At 54.3% G+C, this 10,671-nt stretch overlaps 1 protein-coding gene across 1 annotated transcript in view; it reads right to left on the reverse strand.

Moving 5' to 3' along the window:
- The window catches only part of C3H7orf50 (chromosome 3 C7orf50 homolog), a 126,233-nt gene that overhangs the window by 25,968 nt on the left and 89,594 nt on the right, over nucleotides 1-10,671 (reverse strand). The gene's annotated exons all lie outside the window — the stretch shown is intronic.

Below are 10,671 nucleotides of genomic sequence, written 5' to 3' on the forward strand. Positions count from 1 at the left end.
TAGCTCTCCCATGGCATCCACGTGTTCAGCAAAGGGGAGGTGCTCAAAACCGGCTGGCTGAATACAGGCATGAGTCACACCGCCTTTTCCTTACCACACGGAGGGCATCTAGATCTCTTCTGGCTTGTGTGTTCCCTGCCCTGGGACTACGGCTGCAGATCAATTTTTTTGCTTGTTTGTTTTCGGAGATAGGGTCTTGCTCTAGCACCCAGGTCAGAGTGCAGTGGCACCATCAGAGCTCACTGCAGCCTTAACCTCCTCGGCTCAAGTGATTCTCCCACTTCGACCTTCCAAGTAGCTGGGACTACAGGAGTGCACCACCGTGTCCTGCTAATGTTTTAATGTTTTGTAGAGACGGGGTCTCACTATGTTGCCCAGGCTGGTTACGAAATTCTGGGCCCAAGTGATCCTCCTGCCTTGGCCTCCAAAAGTGTGGGGATTACAGGCGCACCACCATGCCCATCCTAATTTTTAATTTTTGGAGAGACGGGGTCTCACTATGTTGCATGGCGTAGGAGGCTGAAACTCCTAGGCTCATGTGATTCTCCTGCCTCGGCCTCCCAAAGCACTGACTGGGATTACAAGCATGCAGCACGGTGCCTGACCTGCCTTGCAGGTCAATTTTATGGTGCAGGGAGCCACACTGGCCACCCAGAGCACAGTGAGCCCGGAGGTTGGGCTGGTTCTGGGGGAGGAGGGGCTTAGACTCCCTCCCAAGGCGTCAGGGTGTGAAACACACTGTGCTCTGGCTGCGGAGCCTGCTCTGCGGAGCCTGCTCTAGAGGCCACCCCCGCCTGGGGAGAGGGTGTGGGCGCCCCAATCCCCTGCTGAATGAGGATCTACAAGGCAGGAGTCAGGCCTGGGGCTGGCTGTGTTTTCCTCCTGGCTGTTTCACCACCTCCGGGCCTGTCCCCATGCAGAGGCCTGCTCCATGGTGTCAGCCGGGCAGGCAAGGGCAGACTGGAGGCCTCCTGGAGCTGGTGGACACGAGGAGGCCAGGAAGGGATGGCCTGCCCACTGCCCGCAGCCCCTACACAGCAGTGCTTCCGGTTTAGCATCTGTGCCGCTGGTGTCCGCACCCCCCTTTCACAGAGAAGGAAGCGTGTGCTCAGTCACCGGTTTCACGAGAGGGACTCAATTCTGGGCCTTCTGAGCCCCAGCGGCCTTGTATGCTGACTCCCCAGTGTGTCTCCAGCATGAACGCACCAGCCCATACGGTCACCCGCCTCCATGTACGCGCCAACCCTGTGCATCCACCCGTCTTCCCGAATGTGCCAACCCACGCATCCACCCGCCTCCACGAACAGGCCAACCCTGCTCATCCGCTGTCTTCACCAGCGCACCAACCGGCACAGCCACCCATCTCCATACCTGAGCCCGGGGACCAGGTTTCTTCTCCCCATAGTTCTGTGTCGGTGGCTCTGGGCTGCTTTGAGAGACACGGGCAAAAGCATGAGCAGGAGAAGCTGTCCTGGCAGTGGGGTGCAGTTCCCCAGGCTGGGCCACCAGCCCCACAGAGACAGGGATTCGGTGCTGGCTGATGACCCATGGCCCCCAGGGGCTTCACTCCACTCCATCTCACGCTTCCAGCCACCACGCTCTTTGCACTTCACAGAGGGGGGGACTGAACCCAGCAAAGGTGGACACGTACCAGCTGCTACGCTTTCCTAGGTTCTGCCCAGTGACCCGCCTGTGGGGCTGTGCTGTCTCCCAACCCCCAAAGCCACACATAGGTTTGTGGCATTGGGCAGGTGGGGCTCCCTCCGGTTAGGTGGGACTCTCCCCAGGCAGGTGGGGCTCCCTCTGGGCAGGTGGGACTCTCCCCGGACAGGTGGTGCTCCCTTTGGGTAGGTGGGACTCTCCCCAGGCAGGTGGGACTCTCCCCGGGCAGGTGGGGCTCTCTTTCCAGGCACATGGGGCTCTCCCTCCCCGGGCAGGTGGGGCTCTCTCTGGGCAGGTGGGACTCTCTCCGGGCAGCTGCGGCTCTCCCGGGCAGGTGGGGCTCTCTCTGGGCAGGTGGGGCTCTCTCTCCGGGCACATGGGACTCTCTTCGGGCAGCTGGGGCTCTCCCAGGCAGGTGCCACCATGCCTGCTTTCCCACAGTCCACAACCCTGGGCGCCAACACAGAGCAGCAGGTGCAGGGCTGTTTACTGCACCGGCACATCCAACCACCTAAATGAATGCACCAGTCCACACATCCACCCAGGCTCGACTGAGGGCCCCTTGTACCTAGTACAGTCTCAAGGGTGGAGTAGCCAGGAGGGAGCCCTCCCTCTGCCTTGGCTTGAAGCATCAGTGGCCAGTGGTCCAGACTGAGACTCTAGAGCCCCCTCCCCCAGCAGCTCGGCAGGTCCTGGCCAGGAGGAGGGGCCAAGAGGGGAGGAAGGCACCCCAGAGAGCTGGTGAGCTGCTTCCCTATATGGGATGCTGCTCTACGTGCTACGTGTCTGGACAGAACAAGACAAAGATGCATGCCTATGGAGAGGCTACGCTGAGGCTGTAATAATATTGAGGAGAAAAATTAAGGGTAGGCTTATTTTCTGAGATTCAAAATGGTCGGGGGAGGAAGGAAGTCAGGGAACCGCACCATAGGTGGCTCCTAGGCAGAGACCAGAGACCTGCAGGAAGGGCAGAATGGTCCAGGTGGGGGGATGGCCGGCAAGCACCACCCGGGGAGGGGGCTGAGAGTACAGGGTGGTCCAGGCGGAGGGACGGCCAGCAAGCACCACCCAGGGAAGGGGCTGAGAGTGCAGGGTGGCTGTGGGGACGTGCCGAGGGGGTGAGAGCAACCTGGTCACCAAACCTTCCCCAGGTAATAAGAATTAGCCTTCGAAAGCTGGGCCCAGGCATCGAGGCCATGTGGAGCATTCTGAGTCATTCAAGAAAGACATAACTATGTCCGACACGTTCTTTTAATTAACCACCCTGCTCCGGTGGTCAGTGGGCCCCACTTCCCAGACATGCCACGCCCCAAACAACGCAGGGTAAATGGGCCCCAGATCCAGAGAACTGCTCCCGGCCCACGGGGCTGCCCGAACATGTCCCTCGCACTCGGCCCGCCTGAAAATAAGGTCTCTGAGATGGAACCTGGGGCTGGGGATGAAGCCCCCGCAGGTGGATCTACTGTTGGCCAGAGCAGAGAAGGTGCCACAGAGGGCCTCGGTGAGGCTCCTGTCTGCCAAATCACTCTCGTAGCATCACGGGAATCCACTGCGGGGGTGTGAGGCCCGGGAGGCCCCTGTGAGCAGAGGCCACAGCCACCCACCCACACTGCCAAGCATGCCCAGGTGACAGTAGCGCCCTTGGGCTGCTCCAGTCCGTCCATGAGAGGCAGCGGCAGGAAAACCACACCATCGGCAGGTCCCGAAAACACCAGGAGGTATTGCCAGAAAAGCACGATGCTAGGGTACTGCACGTACGTGGGCAGCGCCTCTGCCCCAAGCATCCTTCCTCCAGCCCAATCACACCGTCTGCCTGACCAATCCTGCACGCTCCTCACTACCCTGCCGGGATACCCCCTCTCTGGGAAACCTGGGGGCCCCAGGGAGCTGGAGGACCTCTCCTCTGTGCACTCGCAGTGCTGACACAGGCCACGCAGTCTCGGCAAGTCTGTTACACACTGAAAGAAGAGTTACCACTACCTCGATACGAGGGAACATGGCCCAGCTCAGTCTGTGAAGCTAATATAACCCTGATACCAAAACCAGATAAAAACAAAACTATGGACTAATATCCCTCATAAATATGGATGCAAACTTTCTACTCAACAACATGGAAAAAGAGTCACACACCACGCATGACAAGTAGAGTTGACTCTAGAGGCAGAAGGCTGGCTCACTATTTTTATTTTATTTTTTTTTGAGACAGAGTCTCGCTCTGTTGCCCAGGCTGAAGTGTAGTGGCGCGATCTCCGCTCACTGCAAGCTCTGCCTCCCGGGTTCACGCCATTCTCCTGCCTCAGCCTCCTGAGTAGCTGGGACTACAGGCGCCCGCCACCATGCCCGGCTAATTTTTTGTATTTTTAGTAGAGACAGGGTTTCACCGTGTTAGCCAAGACAGTCTTGATCTCCTGACCTTGTGATCCGCCCACCTCGGCCTCCCAAAGTGCCAGGATTACAGGCGTGAGTCACCATGCCTGGCCAGCTGGCTCACTATTTAAAAATCCATCGGGCTGTGTGCGGTGACTCATGCCTGTAATCCCAGTACTTTGGGAGGCCGAGGCGGGCGGATCACCCGAGGTCAGGAATTCGAGATTAGCCTGACTAACATGGAGAAACCCCATCTCAACTAAAAACACAAAAATTAGCCGGGCATGGTGGCGCACGCCTGTAATCCCAGCTGCTAGGGAGGGTGAGGCAGGAGTTTGAACCCGGGAGGCGGAGGTTGCAGTGAGCCGAGATTGCGCCACTGCACTCCAGCCTGGGCAATAACAGTGAAACTCCGTCTCCAAAAAAAAAAAAAAAAAAAAAAAAAAAAAATCAGTCAATAGAATGCATCCTATCAACAGGCTACAGAAGAAACACCACGTGGTCACATCAACTGATGCAGGGGGTATGTGACAAAGTTCAAGACCCACGCGTGGTAAACACCCAGGAAATCGGTAATGGAGGTGCCTCCTCAGTGAGGTAAGGAGCATCTGCAGACGCTCCTCCAAGGCCAGGAACAGGGCAAGGGTGTCCACCCTCCCACTGTCCCCACTGCTGTCCAACATCGGGCTGGCCAGGGCAACAGGGCAAGAAAAGGACCAGAAAGGAAGAAAGATAACACTCTATTTGCAAGCGGCATGACCGTTGATGCAGGAAATCTCAGATAATCTACAAAATAAATCCTGGGACTGTGAGTTCAGAAGGTGCAGGACCACAGACAGGGAGCCGGTGGTGGGCTCGTGCAGGACCACAGAGAGTCAGGGAGCCGGCAGTGGGCTGACGCAGGACCACAGAGAGTCAGGGAGCCGGCGGTGGGCTCACGCAGGACCACTGACAGGGAGCTGGCAGTGGGCTCGTACAGGACCACAGACGGAGCCGGCGGTGGGCTCACGCAGGACCACAGAGAGTCAGGGAGCTGGCGGTGGGCTTGTGCAGGACTACAGACAGGGAGCTGGCGGTGGGCTGACGCAGGACCACAGAGAGTCAGGGAGCCAGCGGTGGGCTGACGCAGGACCATAGAGAGTCAGGGAGCCGGCGGTGGGCTCATGCAGGACCACAGACAGGGAGCCGGTGGTGGGCTCATGCAGGACCACAGAGAGTCAGGGAGCCGGCAGTGGGCTGACGCAGGACCACAGACACGGAGCCAGCGGTGGGCTCACGCAGGACCACAGACAGGGAGCCGGCGGTGGGCTCATGCAGGACCACAGAGAGGGAGCTGGCGGTGGGCTCGTGCAGGACCACAGAGAGTCAGGGAGCTGTCGGTGGGCTCATGCAGGACCACAGACAGGGAGCCGGTGGTGGGCACGGGCAGGACCACAGACAGTCGGAGCCGAAACTGGCCTTCCCGTGCTAACACCACCTACAACTGCTCACCAACAAGGAAATGCTTAACTGTAAATCTAACAAATGCCTGTATGGGACTTAAACTCTGAAAACCACAAGACACTGATGAAAGAAACTTTGAAGAATCCAAATAAATAGAGACAGACATTGTGTTAATGGACAGAATGGACAGCATAGTCAAGACATAAATTCTCCCAAAATTGAGGTTCAGGTTTAATGCAACTCCTACCATAAATTTCAGGGTTTTTTTTTTTTTTTTTTTTCCCTGTAGGTAAAGACAAGATTATTCTAAAATGTATATGGAAAAGCAAATTAACAAGGATAGCTAAAACAGCGCTGAAAAAGGATGACCAGAAAGAACTGTGTGCCTGATTTTGGGTCATGGGACAGCTGTGGTGCGGCACGGGCAGTGGGAGACACAGAGAGGAACAGGGAACAGTGAATCCAGCAGGTGCCCCATGTTAGCAATGTGATTTTTTCAAAATTTTATTTTAGGTTCAGGGGTACCTGTGCAGGTTTGTTATACAGAAAAACTTGTGTCATGGGGGTCATTGTATAGATTATTTCATCACCCAGGTACTGAGCCTGGTACCCATTAGTTACTTTTCGCCTTCTCTCCCTCTTCTCACCCTCCACCCTCCTTTCCCTCCTCCCACCTCCAGCCTCAAGTTCACTCCTGTGTCTGTTGTTCCTTCTTTGTGCTCATGAGTTCTCATCATTCAGCTCCCACTTATAGTGAGGACATGTGGTATCTGGTTTTCTGTTCCTGACTTAGTTTGCTAAGGATAATTGTCTCCAGCTCCATCCAGTTCCCAGAAGACAAGCTCTCATTCTTTTTAATGGCTGCATAGTATTCCATGGTGTATATGTACCACATTTTCTTTTCTTTTTTTTTTTTTTTTGAGACGGAGTCTTGCTCTGTCGCCCAGGCTGAAGTGCAGTAACGCAATGTCTGCTCACTGCAAGCTCTGCCTCCCGGGTTCATGCCATTCTTCTGCCTCAGCCTCCCAAGTAGCTGGGACTACAGGCGCCCACCACCATATCTGGCTAATTTTTTTTTTTTCTGTATTTTTAGTAGAGATGGGGTTTCACCATTCACAGGATGGTCTCCATCTCCTGACTTTGTGATCTGCCTGCCTCGGCCTCCCAAAGTGCTGGGATTACAGGCATGAGCCACCGTGCCTGGCAATATACCACATTTTCTTCATCCAATCTGCCTTTGGTGGCATTTTGGCTGGTGTCACGTCTTTGTGACTGTGAACAGCGCCAGGCTGCTGTCACGTCTTTGCGACTGTTAACAGTGCTAGGCTGGTGTCATGTCTTTGCGATTGTGAACAGGGCTGCAGTGCACATTCACATGCATGCGTCTTTATGGTAGAAAGATTTATGTTCCTTTGAGTGTATGTAAACCCAGTAACGGAGCAATCAGATTTCTGACAAAGTTTGTAAAGGCAATTCCATGGAGACAGAAATCTTTTCAACACATGGTGCTGGAACAACGGGACATCCACAGGAAAACAATAAACCTTGAACCAAAGAAGATTTACAGATGGCAAATAAGCATGGGGCCAGACGCCCCACATCCTTCCATGCGAGGGAGTGCCCATGAAAACAGCAGTGAGGTACCATACACCTGTCACGATGGCCCAAATCCAGACACTGACATCACCAAATGCGGACGAGGATGTGGAGCAACAGGAACGCACTCATCGCTGTGGAAGCAACTGCAAAATGGCACAGCCACTTTGGAAGTCAGTTGGTGGTTGCTTAAAAAGTAAGCAAAATCTTGCCACAGCATTCAGGAAATGTGTCCCTTGCTATTCACCCACATGAACTGAAAATTTAGGTTCACAAGAAAACCTGCACACAGATTATTTCGAGCAGCTTTATTCATAACTGCACAGATTAGAAGCAACCAAGATGCCCTTCCGTAGGGGAGTGGGTAACTGTAGTCCATCCAGACAGCACTAAAAAGAAAGGCTCTGTCATGCCGTGAAAAGACATGACCAAGTTTAACAGCATTCTGTGAAGTGAAAGGCGCCGGCTGAAAAGGCTGTGCGCTGTGGGATCCCACCGCATGACATTCTGGAACAGGTGCACCATGGAGCCAGGAAAGGGATCCGTGGTGGTCGGGAGGGAGGGATGAATGGGCGGCGCACAGGGCCCTCTTGGGGCAGTGAAGCTGCTGTGTATGGTGCTGTAATAGTGGATGCACGGTGGATATTCATTTATCAAAACCCACAAAGTGTGCCACACCAAGAGGGACCCCCTGTGAGCTGCGGACTTCGGGTGATCGTGATGTGGCTGCGGAGGGTCATCACTGTTGCAAATGCACTGCTCGGGATACAGGGTGTTGGTAATGGGGGAGGCCATGCATGTATTGGGGGGTGTGTATGCAAACTCCATCATCTGCTCAGTGTTGCTGTGAACCTAATACTGCTCTTAAAAGAGTCTATAAAACAAAACAAAACAAAACAAAAATGGCTGAGTGTGGTGGCACACACCTGTATTCCCAGCTGCTTGGGAGGCTGAGGTGGGCAGATCGCTCGAGGCCAGGAGTTCAAGACCAGTCTGGGCAACACAGTGAGACCCCCATCTCTGCAAAACACTTCAAAAATTAGAGAAGCATGGTGGCACGCACCTGTCCTCCTAGGTACTCAGGAGGCTGAGGGGTGAGGATCACTTGAGCCTGGGAGTTCGAGGCTAAAGTGAGCTATGATTGCACCACTGCATTCCAGTCTGCATGACAAGAGTGAGACCCTGTCTCAAAAACAAACAAACAAACAAAACAACAACCTAAACCTCACAAAAAATGAACTCAAATGGATCATCTATTTAAATGTCAAATGTAAAACTATAAAACTTTGATAAGAAAATGTAGGATAAAATCTTTGGGATCTGGGAGTCAATGAGGAATTCTTAACCATGACACCAAAAGTAGATCCTTAAAATTAAAAAGAAAAAAAAAATGGAGAAATGAGCACCAAAATTAAACAGAAAAAAGCCTTTTCTCTGCAAAACCCTCATTAAGAGGATGTAAGAGATAAGCTATGGACTGGAACAAAATATTTACAAACCACACGTATACAAAAGCCTAGCGTCTAGAACACATAAACAACGAGAAGGCGCAGCTCGCAGCAGGGCTGGGAGGATGAGCAACGGCAGACGTGCCGGCTGCAGCCGCACTCCATAAGTGAGTGGCTGCTGCACGCCGGACCTCCAGCTGATGGTGCCTCCCGGGGTCAACCCGAGGCCAGAGGCTCCGCCGTACGCTGAAGACCCATGCTGGACACCTCCCATGTTCCTTGTAGGAACAGCTGCTTCTGCAGAACGTGGAAAAGGTCCACGCTGGAAGCCGTGTGGACGGAATTTGGGAAGACAGAATGGAGAGAGTGCAAGAGAGGGAGGGAGGCCCCTGCATGGCAAGGTGGTGGCCACGTGCTCCAGAGAAGAGGACCTAGGCTCTGTGCTCCGCGGAAGAGGACCTGGGCTCTGCGTTCCAGGGAAGAGGACCTGGGCTGTGCCCAGGCCCTCCACAATTCCTTACTAATGTTACTGCTGTTTACAGGGGCTCTGAACAACCCCAAGTTTTATTAATACATCCACAGTGTCAGACGTTACACACTATCTCACTTATGCTAAGGCTCACTCTCATTTTATCATCTGTAACGTCAGGGTGTGCCTTATAACAAAGAAAGTCACAAGCCACACTCACAAGAACTAGGAAGTTCATTGTAAAATACTCCTTGTCCTTGATCAGCGTGGCACACAGTATCGGACTCACTCTGCAAACACAATCACTAGAGCAGGTGCATCTCCAAGGGGAACGCCAGCCAGCCTTTCCTGCCACTCCCCGTGCCCCCACCCTGAGAAAGCCCAAAAGTAAACAGACCCAGGCCAGCTGGGCCCCTCTCCAGCTCCTGACCAGCAGCCCTGGATCCCTGGGTGGCGTGCAGCTGACCTTCCCGACCGCCACTCAGAATAACCAGGAAAGCCTGCCGACCCGCCTGAACACAGCAGGGGAAAGGCGGCCCCGACATCTCCGTAAGACATGTGGCTGCATGGCAAGAGCCTCGGCAGTGCGCTGGGCTGCAGAGTGAGGTGCACAACTAGGGCAACTCCCCCCCCCTCGCCACCACACACACAGCGCACACAGCCACAGAGGCACGGCCCCAGGCCAGGAGCACACAACTGCCCTCAAATGCCCTCAGCAGCCAAGCAGGGGAGGCCACATCCACCCCCATGACTTCAAACATCAACACTAGACTAGGGTGCAACCGCGAAGCTGAGTCAGGGCCACGCACCCCCCACACCCCCATCTGTGCTTACCCCTACCCCTATCAACTGAGTCTTGTACAGGGGCTGGCCGGGACCCTTGGGTACAAAGCTGCAGCCTCTGGAGGGTGTTTACACCCCCAGCTACGAGTACTTATTGTGGTTCAGATCTCCCCAGGACACACACGAGCTTTCTGCCATTCTCCCTGGCAGGGCTGGCCTGCTTGGCATGGGAAGTCTCTGCAGGTAAGGTGGCCTGCGGTGACCTGAAAGCTCAGTGGCTTAGAGGAAGCTAACTTCCAGCACTCCCCAGCCACAGAGCACCCCTGTGGGTAGGACCCACAGAGCCTGGCATTACAGGGACCAGACAGCGACGTGCATACTCTGACCAGTGATTCTGAGGTCTTGGGCCATTTATACCATGGAGATAACGAAGCTTCTCTTAGGCAGGCTGCTAGGAGGGCCCAAAGTCCCAAACCCTGATCTTAAAGGCCAGAGTACCTCTAGGTTCAAATCCTGGCTCCACAGCCTGCAGTGTGACCTGGGGCAAGTTGCTTAAGTTTTCACAATTAAATTTAAAATACACGGTGGCTCACGCCTGTAATCCCAGCACTTTGGGAGGCCCAGGCGGGCGGATCACTTGAGGTCAGGAGTTCGAGACCAGCCTGACTAACATGGTGAAACCCTGTCTCCACTGAAAAAAAAAACAAAAAACAAAATTAGCCGGGCCTGGTGGCACGCACCTGTAATCCCAGCTACTCAGGAGGCCGAAGCAGGAGAATTGCTTGAACCCAGGCGGTGGAGGCTGTAGTGAGTCAAGATCGTGCCATTGCACTCCAGCCTGGGCAAAGTGAGAGAAACTCTGTCTTTAAAAAAAAAAAAATTAACCCTGTAATCCCAGCACTT

Source organism: Theropithecus gelada, chromosome 3, assembly GCF_003255815.1.
Source record: "Theropithecus gelada isolate Dixy chromosome 3, Tgel_1.0, whole genome shotgun sequence".
Lineage (NCBI taxonomy): Eukaryota > Metazoa > Chordata > Mammalia > Primates > Cercopithecidae > Theropithecus > Theropithecus gelada.